General features: G+C 33.6%; 1 long non-coding RNA gene across 1 annotated transcript; it reads right to left on the bottom strand.

Annotated features, from left to right (window-relative positions):
* Positions 1–4297: 4297 nt before the first annotated feature.
* LOC135847014 (uncharacterized) lies at positions 4298–10363 on the bottom strand. Its single transcript, XR_010559069.1, has 2 exons — positions 8552–10363; positions 4298–5158 (listed from the first exon to the last, which is right to left on the bottom strand). It is a non-coding gene; the product is annotated as an uncharacterized LOC135847014 (long non-coding RNA).
* Between the last annotated feature and the right edge of the window lie 9816 nt (positions 10364–20179).

The raw sequence follows: 20179 nt of genomic DNA on the forward strand, positions 1-20179 counted from the left end.
TCGAGGCGAACACAGCGCACTACCTACAAGCCCCTCTATCTATTCATGGGAAGAAACTACGGGCGTCTGAAGTCTAGAAAATGAGCAAAACCAAAAAATGAAAATTTGCCAAAATGAAAAATTTGACCTCGGGAACTTGCAGAACATTTTTTTAGATGAAAATTGCAATTTTTGGGATTAGCCTACCTTCATTTTTGAAGGATCCATGCAATTTTGAAGTTTTGAAACAGATCAATTTCTGAAAAATTTCAAATTTACTCAAATTGATCTGTTTCAAAACTTCAAAATTGCATGGATCCTTCAAAAATGAAGGTAGGCTAATCCCAAAAATTGCAATTTTCATCTAAAAAAATGTTCTACAAGTTCCCTAGGTCAAATTTTTCATTTTGGCAAATTTTCATTTTTTGGTTTTGCTCATTTTCTAGACTTTAGACGCCCGTAGTTTCTTCCCACGAATAGATAGAGGGGCTTGTAGGCAGTGCCCCTTGTTCCCCGTGATGAGAGCTACAAAATGGCACTACTCCCATATAAATCTGCCATGTCACCCATGGCAGGATAACCAATGCATTTGATCCCCTTTGTAATACAGATTTCTTTGATGTAAGCAGATGTAAGTGGTTTTTTTTCCCTTAAGGTACCTCCGTAGGTACCTTGAAAAAAAATCCTTATTTTCTTCCTTTCTTAATTGTAAGGAACTTTTTAGCATACCATTTTTTCCTTAAGAACTGTCTTAAGCAATTTTTTTCCTCAAGGTAATTTTTAGCATACGGCCCTGAAAACGCATTTTTGAAAAAATTGGACAAAGCACATTTTGGAATTGAGCTCTTCAAATACATCTACCTCCGTTTCATTATGAATTCGTGTATTTTAAGTAGAATTAATAGATACCTATTAATCAGATACCGTTTATTTTTTTTCACCTATTGTACAATGTACATGCTAGAATAAAGTGAAGGAAAAAAGTATGAAATTGTCAAGTCGTAATGAAAAACGCGGAATAAAAAATTTGATTCTGCAGCCTTCAGTTATTTTTAATTTTCTATTGAAATATTTCAAATCACTCTAGAAAAGTCAAAAATGAACTTTTGCACCTATAAACTCGACATGTTCTGATCATTTTAGGTGGTTACCGCTAAATTCCAAAAGTATGAATATCTTTAAACATTTTGTAAATTGCAGAAAAAGTGAAAAAAAATCAAATTTCAAGTATGGTGAAGTTTTTTTTCGGTAAGATCTCGTTTGATGGGTCCAAACGGTAACCATACTAGTAAATAATCACCTTTTTTGGTTTCTTGGCACTTTTACAAAATTCTCAAGAAAATCGTGTAAGATTTTCTGGATAATTTTAGGTCGCTGAGTACAACATTGATGAGTTCAATCGAAATTTTGACTCTATTCGCGACATTGATTCAAGGCAACCGAGTCCAAATCTATCGAAAACTACAAATCAATGCTGAATTATTTGAACTACATTTTTGTACTCAGCGACTTCAAATCAGTCAGAAATGTTCGCATAAAATGTAAATATTTGTTTTCATTTTTGACTGTCAAAACGGGCGATTTCCGGTTCATAGAAGGGGACAGTGGGACACTATAGCAAGAATCTGACATCGGAAACGAATTCACTCAATTCACTGTCACAAAAAATCCCCCTAGCCCCACTTTGTATTTGATTCGTTACCATATATTCAGGTTCTTTTCTTTCGTCAAAAATATTTCTCGTATATTTACGGCAAACTGGTTATGCAGTTTTATTAACACCATTACTTTGAAAATTCAATCTAATTTATTGTAAGACTGATAAAAGTAGGACGGTTCCTTCGAATGTGGAGACTTTATGCATTTCAGATCACCATTTCCGATTGACTCGAGGTCGCCGAGTTCGATTCAAGTACCTATTTCACAAAATGCAGTTTCATTTCAAGAAAATGCTATAATTAACGAAAAATTTCAATTTTTACACGAACGACGACGTCCTGACGAGGGAACCTCTTGAGGTGTCATACTCCGATTTGAACGGGACCGCGATTTTTGGAAAGAGCATAGCCCAAAACCCCCAAAACCAAATTTTCAGCTGCCCAAATTGATTTTTTGATTTTTGGCGAATTTTTGAAAATTCAAAATTGACTGTTTTTGGCGATTTATGTTTTTTTTTTAAAGTACGTAGGTACTTGATCAATAAAAATGGTCAAAATAAGTCCCAAAACTAATATTAATTACCCAAATCCACATTTCACCATTTTCTGCCATTCTGGAGCCTCCAGCGCGATTTTTCATTTTCTCCAGAATTTTTAATTTGCTCCAGAAGGCGTGAATATGAAGTTGGGCAGCTAAAAATCGAGTTGTATATTACACGCGACCTGTTTAACGAGTTTATCCACATTTGAGCCGATTTTGAGAGTGACATCTCAAAAGTGGCTTTTTGACCAGCTTTTTTCAATATTAAAAAATCCAAAAAATCAAAAGTTTCCCATTTGTGTGGAAATTTTTGAAATTCACGCGAATCGCTGTATTTTGTACAAAACTAACCCCCCAAATCCAAATTTCACAATTTCCAGCCATTCTGGAGCCTCCAGCGCGGTTTTTCAATTTCTCCAGGATTTTGAATTTGCTCCAGAAGGCGTGAATATGAAGTTGGGAAGCTAAAAATCTAGTAGTATATTACACTCAACCTGTTTAACGAGTTTATCTACATTTGAGCCGATTTTGGGAGTGACACCTGAAGAGTGGTTTTTTGAGGTGTCACTCTCGCTCCAAAACGGCTGGAAATGGTACATAGAATTTGCGCTCCGGGGTTTAGTTCTTGAAGAAGTACAGCGATTCGTGCAAATTTCAAAAATTCCCTCATAAACGGTTATCTTTTGATTTTTTTAATTTTTTAATTTTGAAAAGAGCTGGTCAAAAAACCACTCTTGGGGTTTCACTCCCAAACTCGGCTCAAATGTAGATAAACTTGTTAAACAGGTCGAGTATAATACACAACTTGATTTTTAGCTGCCCAACTGCATATTCACGCCTTCTGGAGCAAATTCAAAATTCTGGAGAAATTGAAAAATCGCGCTGGAGGCTCCAGAATGGCTGGAAATGGTGAAATTTAGATTTGGGTAATAAATATTAGTTTTGGGACTTATTTTGACCATTTTTATTGATCAAGTACGTACTTTTAAAAAAAAAGCATAAATCGCCAAAAACAGTCAATTTTGAATTTTCAAAAATTCTCCAAAAATCAAAAAATTAATTTGGGCAGCTGAAAATTTGGTTTTGGGGGCTTTAGACTATGCTCTTTCCAAAAATCGCGGCCCCGTTCAAATCGGAGTGTAACACCTCAAGAGGTTCCCTTATTTAATCAAGACGTCATTTTCGTGCTCAACGATTCCAAATCAGCCACTAAACGTAAAAAAAAATGCAATTTTGTAAACGATGTTTCGGCTTATTCTCTGTTTAGTAAAATTATATGGAAATTTCGAGCACTGAAAAATTTACTAGAAGTTCAACTAATTTCCAAAAAATCGCTGGAGGCTCCAAAACGAATTGAAATCTACCTGCAGTCGACTTCATGGTGGGTTGAAATCTTTGCCAATGATTCCCAATAAGTTTTGCTTTTTGCTAAAAATTATTTTGTTTTGCCAGAAATAGACAACATTTTCAATTTGTTTCCAAAAATTGTCAATTTATAAGTTTTGCTTTTTTACCAAACAGTTTCAAAATTAGTAAAACTTTTTAAAATTAAAAACCAAATTGTTGTTTTTTTGCCTGGTCATTTTCCTCTACATTACCTACCTAAAACGTTTTTTTTTTTTTTTCATGTTTCGTCTCTTTTTTGGTTACTTTTTCGAGATTATTTGGTTAGGTACTAAAGTTGATTTCTTTTTGCCAAAAATTAAGTTCGAGCTTTCATGTCTTTATGAACGTTGTATCATTCAATCATAGTTATAGGCACTTACCTTATCAACTGGGTAATCAACACGATAAAACTAAATGTTACTTTGTAAACCAACTTACTTGAATTGAATGTTTAGTACGGAAATAAAGCACTTACCTTCATATTATTGTGATCTAAACAAATATGTGTTTTTACTTCTTGAATTATGAATTTTATGATTCCAGTCAAAACTGCCAGAAAGTTCCAACTTCGGCCGAAGTATCCAAAAGTGTGCTATTTTTTTGCCGAAAATTTGCAAACAATAATTTTTAATTTTTGCCAGAATTGGTTGTGTTTGAAAATGTAAACTTTTCGCTTCGTTGAAAATTCGTGTGGTAATTTTACAACATATGTATTTAAATAAAAAAGAACGAGTTATTAGTACGTGGAATAATCATGTTGAACTATTTGTCATTACATATTTACAAATTACAAACAAGCTAAAAATTAATAAAACAAAAAACAAAACAAAATAAACGAACAACACATCAAAATACTACAACTTATACTCAAAACTTATAATCAAGTAGGTAGGTACTTGCTGAGATAAATTTCAAGTCTAAAAATACTTATGATATCTGACACGTTTTTCCGAACCCTGTTTCGCCGATCTCAAAACACGTTTTTGCGAACCTTGGCAGTCAAACTTCGGACGCCAGTTGTAAAGAGCGATATCGAGTTGTTGTTTGTCGATGTTTTCTTTCTGCGTAGCGATCCACAAAGGACGGAGAATTTCCTCGGAAACGCACGTTCTTAAAACCGCAATTACGAGCCTCTCAGATGACCTTAATTTATTGCAAGAAATCATTCTTTTGAATGTTGCTTTGTAATCGATTACGCCTCCAGGAGTGCACGCGAAATCATCGAAGTCTTCTAAAACTTCGAATGGATTCTTTCTAGTCAAATAAAATACCTCACCATGTCGATAACATAGCCACGAGCACAACGAATTGCCAAACCTAGACATGCAAAATGTAATTTGATCTTGTACTAGGGTTGGTAAGTGTGGCAGCATACCCATAGCCTTCAGTATGGCTTGTAGTGTCAACGGATCTTGGATCCTAACTTGACTCAATGTTTCGGTCTTACGATGTATGTCTATACGCCAGCGCCAGATTGCTAGGCTCATTGCGATCGATGATAGTTCTTTTAGCGATACTGGGCTCAGCAGAGGCAAATCCGATCGATTACTTGTGGCCATTTCAGTGAATTCGGATGGTATATGTATTAGATAACCTGAAATCATAACGTTCGAATTAGTGCTGTGAAATGAGCAATGACGTGTTTCAGTAAAGAAAATTTAGAGCTCATGCTCACGAATACACAAAAAAATAATATTCGACTTGAGTTTGATAAATAGCTCATTAGAATTGTGTTTTTCAATTAAAAATCTGTTATTTTTCAAGTTGACATGCTTTTAACTGACAAAGGAATTCTCAAAGTTACGTAATTATTTTAATGATATCTTCACAAGAACACAAGATGGGGCGAGGCGGATTAAAAACAAAAATTGAAAAAAATCAGTCACTCCAATGGAAAATTGAAGGTCTAACGAGCCTTGAAATTATACAAAGTGGCCTTAAGAATTGCGAAAGTAAACTGATAATAGAATTGAAAACTACGAAGCGGAAAATTATGGGATTTTCTGGCGCTAAAAGCGATTTTTTTTCAATTTTTTCGTGAATTTAAAAAAATTTTGGGATAAAAATACTTGAAAATAAAATCGAAATTTTACCAAATTGACGTATAGGAAGTTGTAATTGTGTATTTATGCTATTTTCGAACCCCCAAAATCAATTGAGAACGATCAACTCTCATTTGATAAAATTTTGCGAAAAATTTCAACTCTTGAAAATTTACTGGACCAAAAATTGGCTAAAAAATTTGAAAAATGATATTTCTCCATCGCGTCTTTGCTCAAAAATTCCGAAAAAATTACCCTAAGCGCAAATTTTCATGCTGATTACATATTGAAAAATTGAGCTGACTTTTTTTCATGTTCTCAATTTTAAATATTCCAAAGATTACGAAAAAATACAAATTTTTCTTTCGAAAGGTGAAAAATGCAAAAATTGACTTATTTTCATCAATTTTTTCTGTGGATCGAGATATCTAGAAAAAAATTCCTGATTCGAACTTTGAAGGGTGAAATATCTAATAACAAAAATAGCCATAGAAACTAACGCGTTTGATTGGCCAATCAAAAGCGTGACATGGTCTTGGATTTTACTTGACATTTAATAAAAAAAAGTCGCTAAAATCGGTTCAACTTCATAACACCTTTGATATGTGGTGCAAAAATAGACATTTATATTTATGCAAAATTTTCATGTTTTTTCATTATTTTATCAATATTACACGAAAAGTCGAAAACTAAACCACTATACGAGGTCGTTTTGAATGAACAAAGCAAAAAATTAATAATGAAAATGAGTAGTTTACGAAATGTAATCATACCAACACTTTCTTTGAATGTGGGTTAAAATTAACGAAGATGAGTCAATTCGCACAATTTAGACACTTAAAATAAAAAAATGTCACCTCAATTTCTCATTAGGATGCAATGAAGAAATACGAGCAAGCAATTTTTCAGCTTTTTCAGTCGATTTTTTAGGGATTAGGAAATTTTTTTCAATTTCTTCATAGCAATAAATTGAAAAACTTGAATATGCACATAGCCCAGTCAATATGCAATTTGACCCAAAGACCCAAACATAATTACAAACAAAGGTTTTTTAGTGAATATTATCTAGGGTGGTGTGCTAAATAACATACTGAAAGTCCCCGCCCCTACCCCACGAGCTAACCCCCCACAGTGGATCAAAGCCCCCCAAAATCAGTTTTTCATCAAGAACTCCTGAAATATTGAATTTTGAGTAAAATGAGCCAGTGATCATTTCATCTCCTCTCCAATACCTATTCAAATGAGCTATCAACCAACTCCCTAGCCTCAAGGGGGTGGCGCTACGACCCCTCAAAATGATGTGATTTCAATAATTTTCATTTTATGATTTGGGACTTGTAACCTGTTTTAATTGATAAAATGAAGTCAAACTTGGGGAATGGGATTCTTTTGGGAGCTAGAGTTGACCTCTGGAGTGGGGAGGGTCAAAGTTGAAAATTACAGAAAGGTCATTTTTTTGGAGGGGCATAACATGACCCCAAATGGATGAAAAAGGTCCAAAATCATACCATCGGACAGTACCCTATCTGTGATCAACATATCCAAATTTCAGCTTCCTAGGTCATCCCCACCCCATTTAAAGCGGAATTAAGCTAAAAATCCTCTTATTTTGCCCCTATTTTCGTTTTTTCCATGTCACATGCTTTTTTTTTTGTAATTACCAGCAGGTTTTTAGACAATTTTTCGATAATGATTCAAATCAGAGTCGATTTCAAACAATTTAGAAGATTATTTGAGCACTTTATCAGCAGACTGGATTTTTTTTGAGAGGCCCAGTAAAGTAAAAAATTTTCCCACGAATTCTTGATCATTTTTTTTCATCTTCGCTTCTTGAAAAAATTAAAAATTGAGGAATTTTTTATAAAACTTGTTTTACGTATTGCGAAAAAATACCAAAAAACTTCTGTTTAGTTATAAAATTTACAAAAAATCGATGAGAACCGTAACAAGAAGTTTTTTTGAACTTTACAGCACGACCCCAAGCAAAAAAGAGACGCGCTTATAGACTTACTAAAAATAGACGATTTTCAAAAAAAAAAAATCTTCAGAAACTGATTTACAAAATGTTTAATACCTCCGAGATCTTCTGATTAATTCAATGGGAATACCCGCTAAAGTGATACGTAATACTTTAATGTAGGGTCGAGTTCCATAACGTCTAAACGATAATAGAAAAAATGTTGACGATTGAGAATTGAAATGGGCTCGAGTCACATTTCTTCGAACATCAATAGCACCAGCTCAGGTGGATTTTGCTTTTTTTTTCTGCAATTGAGTTGAAAATCGTGTCTTGGGGCCCTTTTTTAATGGTCAAAACCGTGTTATACAACTTTTTTTTGAAAGCATTTGAAATAAATTGCATTAATCGAGAATTCGAACACATCATGTGAATTTGAATTTCATCCCACAAGCACAACTCGAGGCATAATAACAAAAAATTAACAGATACGCCTGTTACCAGTTGAATTTATTTAAAAAAGAGATCGAAATTGAACCGAGCAAACTGAGGGCAAAATCTTTAAAAATTCGTATTTTGAGAGATAAAAAACAAAGTTTTTAAAAAATTTGTTCACATCTTACCTAGTTCAAAATTTTAAAATCTGAATGGTGGGTTTTTAAACATGAAAAGCAAACAAGCTCGCGAGGAGTGGCAGCAAATGCTAAATTCGAGAAGTAGAAAAAGAATATTTTTTTCTGGTGAAAAGTGTGTTTTTTTGGTTTAAACATTTCTTAGAATTTAAATACCCAATAAATTTTTATAAAAGTTCGAACTCAATTTGAAAAAAAAAACAAAAAAAAAAACACATAGGACCAAGTAAAGCGAAAATCAATCTCATAATAAACCAGTCCGACCTCGGTTATCACGAAACACATAAAAATTATGAATACAAAATGCACTGTACAAATAAATTTAAAAAAAAAACTGTATTGGGAACTGCACTTACCGCAATTTCAATAAATGATCCAGGAATCAAATTCAGGTACCGGGAATCAATAAATTAATGAACCAACTTTCGATCAACGTATATTATGGATAATAAGGAACATGCAAAAAAAACATACCGCGCAGAAGGACTTTCAAAACATAAGTGATGTGAAGTGAAATGTCATAGATGGTAGAAAACGTACTTATATCTTAATAACCAGTTAAACCAGTTTCATCTCTAGGCGATTGCTCAATGTTGACGGATGTAAGCAACCACACAGATACCAACGAAGGGTGGGGAACAATAGAGCTCGTATCTTACTGCCAGCTACCTGTTTCTTTTGTTCGCCCTTCGCTAATTGTCTTTTCTATGCAAAAATATTGCCCAATTCTGCCGGCTTTACAATCACTTGTTGTAAGCGAGATGAAAGGCTGCATGTTCGAATGGGCACGTTTATCTGTCTACATTTTACAGCGGAAATGAATTTTATTATATTTTTCGTTTCCAAGAAAAGAACCCTTTAAACTTGTGTGTTATCTCGGGCTCGCTGATTATTCGGGGACAAACCAAACTAGCAATTCTTTTTCTAAATAACAAAAAATATATTATGTGTATCCACTTGGAGAGATAAACGATTTTCAACGGATTTCAGTTAGCAGTTACTTCCGTCGCTTTAAAATTCGTTAAAAATCACATTACCTAAAATCATAAATTACGAGTTTTAATGCATAGGTACCTGGGTGATATTCTTTCGAAATATTTCTCGATGTACATTTATAAAAATTTATTACCCAAAGCTGGTAGAAATTTAGTTTCCAGCTACCGTTTTAATGTTACTCAACTGAGAAATTTATCGTCATCATAACATTTGAGCTGCAATAAATCTGAAAAAATAATGTTCAAGGTGTCACGTCATTCTGTAATTTTTGGAAACTGACACGTTAAATTTCTTGCTTAATCAAGCATTGAGAAAAGAAAATAGATGGCCAATTATGAATAATGTGTCATTTTCAAATTTCAAGTAAAAAAATAGCCTCCTATTTCATTTTTATTGCTGGTAAATTCTCCGAAAGGTGGTAAATCGTCCATACTTCTCGTGAGGGCAAAAATCACCAAAATATCTCCTCGAAAACTATAATTTTCAATTATTTAATTTTGAAGCAGTTTTTTTTACACTTTTTTATGATTTTTTTAGTTTTTGGTATATTTTTTAATTTTTACTTAATTGTCGTAAGACCCGCCTGAAACAAAATTATCGGTTTGTTTTTTGTAATTTTTATACGACCCTCAATTTTTGGTGACTCATTCGTAAACGAATTAATCAATTTTTGAAAGAACCACTCGCCAACGAATTGATCAATTCTTTAATTTATGAATCAATTCGTTCGCGAATGAGCCATTTATACAAATCAATTCGTTCGTGAATTATTCACAAACAATAATTTCAATTCGTTCGTGAATGAATCACCAAAAATTGAGTTAATTGAATCGATTCGTTCTCGAACGAGTCACTTACTTATACGAATTGACTCGTTCGCGAATGATTCATCAAAAATTGAGCAAGTGAATCAATTCGTTCGCGAATGATTCATAAAAAATTGAGTAAATGAATCGAATCGTTCGTGAATGGGCTACTTATACGAATCGATTCGTTCGTGAATGATTCACCAAAAATTGAATAAATGAATCGATTCGTTCGCGAATGTGTCACTTATACGAATCAATTCGTTCGCGAATAATTCATCAACAATGATTCAATTCGTTCACGAATGATTCATCAAAAATTGAGCAAATGAATCGATTCATTCGCGAATGAGTCACTTATACGAATCAATTCGTTTGCGAATGATTCATAAAAAATTGAGTAAATGAATCGAATCGTTCGGAAACGAGTTACTTATACGAATCGATTCGTTCGCGAATGATTCACAAAAAAATGATTCAATTCGTTCGTGAATGATTTACCAAAAATTGAGTGAATGAATCGATTCGTTCGCGAATGATTCATTAAAAATTGAGTAAATGAATCGAATCGTTCATAAAACGAGTCACTTATACAAATCGATTCGTTCGCGAATGATTCACAAAAAAATGAATGGATTCGTTCGCGAATGTGTCACTTATACGAATCAATTCGTTCGCGAATGATTCACAAAAAAATGATTCAATTCGTTCGTGAATGATTTACCAAAAATTGAGTGAATGAATCGATTCGTTCGCGAATGATTCATTAAAAATTGAGTAAATGAATCGAATCGTTCATAAAACGAGTCATTTATACAAATCGATTCGTTCGCGAATGATTCACAAAAAAATGAATGGATTCGTTCGCGAATGTGTCACTTATACGAATCAATTCGTTCGCGAATGATTCATCAAAAAATGATTCAATTCGTTCGTGAATGATTTACCAAAAATTGAGTAAATGAATCGAATCGTTCGTGAATGTATCATCAAAAATTGAGTAAATGAATCGATTTGTTCACGAGCGAGTCACTCATACAAATCAATTCGTTCGCGAATTATTCATCAAAAATTGAGTAAATGAATCGATTCGTTCACGAACAAGTCACTTACACACACCGATTCGTTCGTGAACGAGTCAATTATACGAATCAATTCGTTCGCGAATGATTCACTTTTCACCCAGAACTCAATTTGTTCAATCGCTAATCGTTTGTAAATGATTCAATTCGATTGTAAACAGATCAATTGCTGTACAAATGTTTTGAAAAAAGTTAATAAATTCGTTTGTAAAAAAGTTTTATTCGAAGAAAAGTCGGCCTTCTCAAGCTAAATCCTTGAGTGTTTTTTTTTCAATTTTTTTCAATAAAATCGAAGCCATCCATGAAAAAAATCGTCCATTTTTCAAAGCACAAATCGAAAGCCTTCTCTGAAAAAAAAAATTTCGTCAATTTTCAGAGCAGAGCTTGGTAATGAAAAACCCTTGGTGATTTTCACTTGAAAAATTCCATTAGGTAGGTAGAGGTACCTATTCGAGGTCATTTCAGAGCCTTCAGCAGCTTTTTTAAAAATTCCAGTTTTCGATAAAATGCTCCAAAACTAGTCCAAAATTAATTTTATTTGAACAGTTTAAATGACTTTTTTTGACAATCTTGAATTTATAACATTTTGCTGATCGCTCTGGAACGACTTGAAATCGCCTCCAGTCGGTAAATTTAATCTTCCCAACTTCAGTGAGTGAAATTTATGAAAATTTTAATATTCAAAAATCTGCCAGAGGCTTCAAAACTGTTCAAAGCGGATTTGAAACCATTTCTAATCTCTTCGAGAGGTCTAAAATAAGGTATACCTACCTGCATACCAGTTTTTAGTTCTCTTGGTGACATTTTGATTTTTTTTCACCAAAAATCAAAAAATGCTCTTTAATTCTGAATCTGGCATGCTCTTTCAAGTTCAAATTTTGTTCCCTCAGTACAGACACCTCCTTCCTCATAAGCAGCGAAAAATCTCAAGTTATGCACTAGAAAATAAATTCAACATTTTTATAAAATTCCATGGAAAATATTTTTCATTCAACCTGCATCCAACTTTCACATTCTACTCAAACACGTTACTTATTACGCATCTGAGAAACCTAACTCAATTGTTTCGATTTTAGGTGCGTATTGAAATCGATCCAGACCTGGAAACTCTGCAAATATCTGTAATAAGACCAAAAATGTACGATATCCTTCATCCTAATCCATTATCACTCCAAGATTTATCAGCGATCGTCGTCAGTCAAGAAATATGGCGCAGTGAAGTGAACAAATGTCGTGAAAATGGTTCGTTACGAGATTTTTTTCCAAAAGATCGAAACCTCTCGTTGAAAAGTATTCTTTCCGATTTACCTTCGGTCATTTATAATCTAGTCGACGAATACATCCCAAAATTTGCCTCCTCGTTACATCGCTGGGTACGCGATCATCACGATTCCGTATTCAATTTACAATTCGGCCATCATAGCGACGTTTTGCAAGCCTTTGACGATTTCGTACCCAATTTCGATGGTGGTATTCATTCGACCAGGACAGCCGAACGTATCATGTATTGCGATCAGTTTAATATGGATGTAAAGTTCGTGACCGCTTGCGAGTATTACTTGGAAGAAGATATCAGACGATTTTGGCCATTCGTATCGAAAAAGGTAAAATCCAGTGATCCCGATAACCCTAAAACAATGCAGCTGTATTACTGGATTTGTATTCTGAAAAACAAATTCCATAAACTACCCACCTCTCGGAACGGTTCAGTCGATGAAGAAATGTTCGAAGCTTGCGCCTTTCATAGACCATCTCTGGATTACTTTTGGAACCGTTTACCTCCCGGAAGTCGACTCCAAAGCGCCATCAAGCATTCTCGACTAGATCGAAAAATATTCCTCAGGTTCATCTTACCAAAATTGGACCAAAAATTGCTCGATGAATTCGTCAACAAGAGAGGCAGTGCCTTGATGCGTGGTCTGGTCAACAGTCATAACAGCGACGAACGCCTCACTGTGTCAGCTTGGATGTATATTAGGAACGTAATGAGCGAGAGTACTTTTACGAATCTAGTTATAGATTTATTGAAAACTGAAACGAACCTTTTGGTGCCTCATGGCGGTGACGTACCTGTAACTTGGTTAGATGTGTGTTCTCAAGTATGGGACACTGCTCCGGATAACTTGAAACGAGCCACGATCACGTGTATTTCATCGAATCCCAGGTTAACTTTATGCAGTCTACACGATGAGTTCGATATGTTCGATGGTACTACTCCTGATTTCCTGTTGGTTGTGCTTTCGTATGCTTCTGCAGAAGAAAGACGTCAGTTTTGGGTCAATTGCTGGAGTAATTTGACTCTAGCGTATAATTTGGAGAATATGCAGAAGGTAATGGAAGCGTGCCTTGAAAACGAGCAAGAAATTACTGAATTTAGGATGCAAGTCGTGGCGCAATGCCAAAATGTATTGCATGAGTACTTTTAATAATCCATTAGCGAGATTTTATGTGTTTCAAATTACAAATTTGATGTTCGTTTGAAGGACTTGTGTTCGTTTAGTTGTTATAATATACTACTTACTAATTATTCTTTTTTTTTTATTCTTTTATATCCATCGTAATACTTTTATGGCACCTACCCAATGGCAGTGACGGATCTAAGAGAAAGAGCCAACATATGTAAAAAAAACGCCTCAGAAGTGCCCATCTAGGAAATTGTGATTTTTATCCCTTCCTTCCTCCCTTGTTCTATCATATCAAAAATTGAAAACCCTTAGTCCGGCATATGACAATAGGAGTAATTGCACCCCCCCCGCCGATCCTCCGAGACAACTTTTTTCTTAAAGAAGACATCCTAATGAACATTTTAAAGCAAAGTTCCCTTCAAACTTTACAAAGGTAGGTCGAAAGATGAGGCAGAAATTTATCACCTGTCAAAATTTCAAGTGCTAAAGTGCGTTTTTCGATTTTTGGTGAATTTTTGAAAATCGAATTTAGGCCAAAAATGAGTGAAAAAATCAAAATTTTACCAAATTGACCAAGAAAGCTGAAATTAGGAATATACCCTATTTTCGACATGACAAATCGATTGGAAACGGTTTCAACTCGTTTTGAGCAGTTCTGGAGCCTCCAGCAGATTTTTGAAACTCGAAATACCCACGAAATTCCATCAAATTGGAGTTGTAAAGCTGAAATTTATTCTAAAAACTAATTTCAATACGCTACGAAGTACTGCAGATAAATTTCAAGTCGTTTTGGAGCCTCCAGTGCATTTTTGAAAATTCCTAAAACCTCCAGCAGATGTTTTAAACTTTAAAATTTTCACAAAATTTCATCAAAAATGGAGCTAGATGGAAAGCTGAAATTTACTCTACACTCCAATTTTAACACCCACCGAAGACGGCTTCAGGTGGGTTCAAGTCATTTTAGGGCCTCCAGCGACTTTTTTAAAAATTACTGGAGCCTCCAGCAGATTTTTGAAAATTGAAATTTTCACAAAATTTCATCAAATGGAAATGGAAAGCTAAAATTTACTCTACACTCCAATTTTAACACCCTCTGAAGACAACTCTTCAGGTGGATTCAAGTCATTTTAGAGCCTCCAGCGACTTTTTTGAAAATCACTGGAGCCTCCAGTAGATTTTTGAAACTTGAAATTTCCCCAACATTAATTTATCGAATGGAGTTGGCAAGCTGAAATTTATTTCGCAGACTACATGGTGGATTCAAATGGTTTTGAAGCTTCCAGCTACTTTTGGGAAATTTCAATTTTCCAAAAAAACTCCATACAACCCTTCAAAAAGTCGCTGGAGGCTCCAAAACGACTTGAAATTCACCTACTTCGTAGCGTATTGAAATTAGTTTTTAGAATAAATTTCAACTTTACAACTCCAATTTAATGGAATTTTGTGGGAATTTCGAGTTTCAAAAAGTATCTAATACCTTGTGACTGTTTAAACAATATATTTAAAAAAAAAATCTGCTGGAGGCTCCAGAACTGCTCAAAAACCGTTTCCAAACGATTTGGCATGTCGAAAATAGGGTATATCCCAACTTTCAGTTTTCTTGGTCAATTTGGTAAAATTTTGATTTTTTCCTTCATTTTTGGCCTAAATTTGATTTTCAAAAATTCACCAAAAATCAAAAAACGTAGGTACTTTAGCACTTGAAATTTGTAAAGTTTGAAAAATTTCGTGCAAAGTCTGACAATATTGATGAAAAAAAGGTTGTTTTTCAAAAATTTTGGTCAAAACGAGACTTCTTAGCAATTTTAAGAAAAAACAGAAATGAAAAATGTTGCCCAGAAACAAATTTTTCTGCAATTTTGCAAAAAAAAACAAATCCTTTTGAATATCTTGATGAAAATCCAGCATTTTTTGCAATTCTAAAACAACAACTTTTTGTCGAAAAAAAAAAAGAAAAACGATAATTTCTGGCAATTTTGATCAAAAAAATGTTGTTTTTTGAACATTTGGACCGAAACGAGACTTTGTGGCAATTTTAAGAAAAAAAAGTGGTTCTTTAGGCAATTTTGACAAAAATGGCACTTTTTTACAATTTGTACAAAATAGGAAGATTTTTCGTAATTTTGGTAGGTACCTATATTATAAAACAAGATTTTTTGGTATCTATTATTTGTACTTTGGGTAAAACTTAATTTTTTTGTAATTTTGAGAAAAAGCTGCCCAAAAGTTAAAAATTTTGCCCAGAAACAAATTTTTCTGCAATTTTGCAAAAAAAAACAAAACATGTTGGAAATTTTGATAAAAAACAAGCATTTTTTGCAATTCTAAAGCAGCGAATTTCTTGTCGACAAAAAAAAAACGTAAATTTTTGGCAATTTTGATTAAGAAAAAGATTTTCTATCGAAAATTTGGGTCAAAACGAGACTTTTTGGCAATTTTGACAACAGATTGGTGCTTTTTACAGTTCTTGCAGAAAAGTAGAAATTTTCAAGATTTTGGTAAAAAAGTAAGATTATTTAATAATTTTGATGGAAAACCCATTTTTCTTTGCCATTTTGACAAAAAGAAAAACTAATTTTTTCGACAAATAGGTTAGCAAGACTTTCTGGAAAGTTTGTCATTTCTGACTAAAAAGAAGATGGAGTAAACAATTTTGCGCAAAAAATAACTTTCCAACAATTTTGATTTTTCTTTGGCAGTTTTTGAGTGAAATGAGCCCTTTTTACAGCAAGTATAAAAAAGTAAGATTTTTGTTTTTTTTGCAACTTTGACAGAAGTGACAAGGTTTTATTGACCAAAAAAAACTAAAATTTCTGGCAATTTTGACTTTTGGCAAGTTTGAACAAAACAAGACTTTTTGATAGGTAATTTCAAGAAAAGGATTTGGCAGATCTGACAAAAGATTTTTGCTTTTTAAAATTTATACAAAAAAGTAAAAATTTTTGCAATTTTTTAATAATTTTGCCCGAAAACGTGACCTTTATTTTTGGAAACTTCCTGGAAATTTTCACCAAAATCTGTCAATTTAGATACGTAAGAAATAACCAGTCAATTTGATAATTCGTTTTACAACAAGCAGATTATTCTTGTCAACATTTCATCACTTTTCGGTAATTGAGGATAAAAAAAGGTTTCAACAGGTTTCACGCATTTTGAGCTGTTTTATCATACTTTTAGCATTTTTTTTTGTTAGGTAATTTTAAATGATTGTAATGTTGTTATCATTTTTTCTTCAAAGTATTCATCATGTTTTCTAATTACAGAAAAAATTTCTCATTTTTTAAAATCAATGATGGTCATATCCACACCTCCTTCCTACCTCCTTCCTACCGAAAAATCAACACTCCTTCACTAACAATTAATCGTCGTTTTGCTCACTAAAAATTATAATTTTTTTTTTTTTGGTCAAAAATATATTTTGTTTTTCCACTTGGGCACATTTTGTTCACCAATAATTGACACGTTTTTACTCATACTGATAGTGGCCGGTACGGTAATTTTTTTCTCCTGAAATTGTCGCTTTTTCACTGAAAATTGTCACAACCTTTTCGCTGAAAAGTGTCGGTTATTTAATTTTCCGTTGGAATGAAAAATTCTCTCGTTTATCTAAACTGTTACTTTTTTTTACTAGAAAGTGATGGTATTTTGATTCAAAAAGTAAAGCTGACTGTTGTAAAATTTTGTCGAGAAGCGCGAGGCGTGAACAAAATTCATTGAAATCATCTAAAAATGAACGAAATCTAAATTGTGTAAAATTTATGCCTGCCAGAACTTCACGAGTTGGGAAATTGGAGGACCATTCGTATAAATAAAGTTGAAATTGATCAAACATTGCAAAGCAAATTTGAACGCGAACATGTGATTTCACACGTTTTTATTTACAGAATTCGCTACCTATGAAATTATTTTACACAGCTGTTTTTATCTCGTTTTTTGGCAAATTTAAGCAAAAAAACGCGATTTATAAGCACATTTTCGAGTATTTTTTCCGCATCGATTGCGTACTTTCCCCAATATAACGTTTACAACAGATCGCATTGAAGGTCGTACTATCGATGTGTACACGACCTTCGATCATTTCCCAAGCTTTAGCATCGCGAATCGCAATGAAACAAACACCCAACTGTGCAAATAATTATCTCACATCATCTCACGCTTTGATTTTGAAAAATATAATTGCATAGTGCAAACCTACCACGACGTGTGATGGGGAAAATATGAATAAAAAGAAGAGCTCGATTACAGTTTTCTAAAATAACTCGTATTCGGTTCATTTTTGTGAAACTGAGATTTTGACTTTTTCAGACGCGTTTAAAATGACAGTTGGTGTTTTTTTCATGTTGTTATGCCTTTTTTCATACCAGTTTGGTGCAGTAACCCTAACCCCATTAATGGTATTTCAGTTTCAGCAATTTAAAGGGTAAGGTGGCTCATTAGACTACAATCCATACACGAAAAAGTGCTCTAGAAGTCGATTTTGTATTTTTTTTTTCGGGGACCAAAAAAACGCGCTGCCAAAATGAAGGTACTACCTGCCACATTCAGAAAAGTGCAATTTTGAAATTTTTTCCTCGCACAACGAGGGGGTGGACCCTCAAAAAGGTGATTTTGGGGACATGGTCGGGATCGAAAAAACTCGACGGGATTGTGTTGGGGGACTTCTCCCGATGCCAAATATGTAATTTTTTTCCATGAAACCCTGCACAACTGCATTCTATGGCACTTTGAATGCGACTTTTATGCATTTTTGGCCATTTTTGATGGTAAAATGGCTCTTATATCCAGGATATGGCTGGGGACCGAACGATTCTTGGACGATTGTTAGACAGTGCTATTTGAAGCCCAACTGCGCAAAAACTGCGAAAAAATACGATCACAACGCGATTTTATGAGCACTAATAGGCTTGTTACCACTCCCCGACCCCCAGAATTAAATAATGCATTGTGTATTCGATAATATCGATGCGACCCATCAAAACGGTATAAAATTTCGCGCTGAACTGAAAAATCGCAATGATTTTTAATTCTGACCCCCCGCGGTGGAGTTTTGCCCCCTACACTGAATATAACGACGATATTAAACAAACTTTGCACATTACAGTTCGATACTGAGGATTTATGTGTACGCAATCAGAATGATTTTCATATTCGTTGCTTGGGAATATTTTTGCTTCAAAATTTTTCATTCAATCTCCACCCTCTCCCCTCCCCTTTGAAGATTATGTTTGAACATGGGTTTGAAAACTTGAACATGACCTATCAAAATGGTATAAAATTTTGCGCTGAGCTCGAAAATGGCTGTCATTTTTCATTTGGACCCCCTCGGTGGAGTTTTCCCCCTTCATCCCATAAAGGTGGCTATGAAATTGAACACGTTGCACATTACGCGTCTGTACATAATGAGGATTTATGTAACAATATGACGCTTGTAATATGAAAAAATATTCGAGGAAAAAGATACTTACAAGAAAATATGAAAATTGGAACAAAAATGAAAGATAAAAAAAATTGGATGAAATGAGAAAAAACAGAAAAATTAGAAAAACGAGAAAAGATACAAACAATCAAAAATGGAACAATAATGAATGATAGATACAAAAAATACAAACAAAAAATACGAGATGAAATGAAAAAAATTAATAAAAATAAGAAGGAGAAAAAAATGCGAACGTTCAAATAAGAAAATTGGAACAAAAATGAAAGACGAAAAAAATTATATATGAAAAGAAATCAGATGAAATGAGAAAAAAAATACAAACAAGAAAAATGGAACAACAATGAAAGATACAATAAATGTAGGTAAAAGAAAAAAAAAGAGATGAAATTAGAGAAAACAGAAAAATGAGAAAAACAAGAAAAAAATAAAAACAAAAAAAATGGAACACAAATAAAAGATACAAAAAATACAAACAAAAAAAGAAAATTGTAACAAAAATGAAAGATGAAAAAAATATAAACGATAAGAAATCAGATGAAATAAGAAAAAAATGAAAAACGAGAAAGAAATACAAACAAGAAAAATGGAACAACAATGAAAGGTACAAAAAAAGTTGATGAAAAAATGAGATGAATAGAGTGAAAACAGAAAAATAGATATGAAAAACGAGAAAAAAAAAATACTCTGATTAGGTACATGTGCATAAATTTTTGTATGCTTACTGACGGGTAATGTGCAAAATTTGTTCAGTTTTATAGTTAGATCCATTTTGAAAAGAAAAACTCTACTGAGGAGGTTCAAATGAAAAATGACTGCCATTTTCGAGCTCAGCGCAAAATTTTATATCATTTTGATAGGTCATGTTCAAGTTTTCAAATCCATGTTCAAACATAATCTTCAAAGGGGAGGGGAGAGGGTGGAGATTGAATGAAAAATTTTGAAGCAAAAATATTCCCAAGCAACGAATATGAAAATCATTCTGATTGCGTACACATAAATCCTCAGTATCGACCTGTAATGTGCAAAGTTTGTTTAATATCATCGTTGTATTCAGTTTAGGGAGCAAAACTCCACCGCGGGGGGTCAGAATTAAAAATCATTGCGATTTTTCAGTTCAGCGCGAAATTTTACACCATTTTGATGGGTCGCATCGATATTATCGAATACACAATGCATTATTTAATTCTGGGGGTCGGGGAGTGGTAACAAGCCTATTAGTGCTCATAAAATCGCGTTGTGATCGTATTTTTTCGCAGTT

This window comes from Planococcus citri, chromosome 5 (assembly GCF_950023065.1).
Source record: "Planococcus citri chromosome 5, ihPlaCitr1.1, whole genome shotgun sequence".
NCBI lineage: Eukaryota > Metazoa > Arthropoda > Insecta > Hemiptera > Pseudococcidae > Planococcus > Planococcus citri.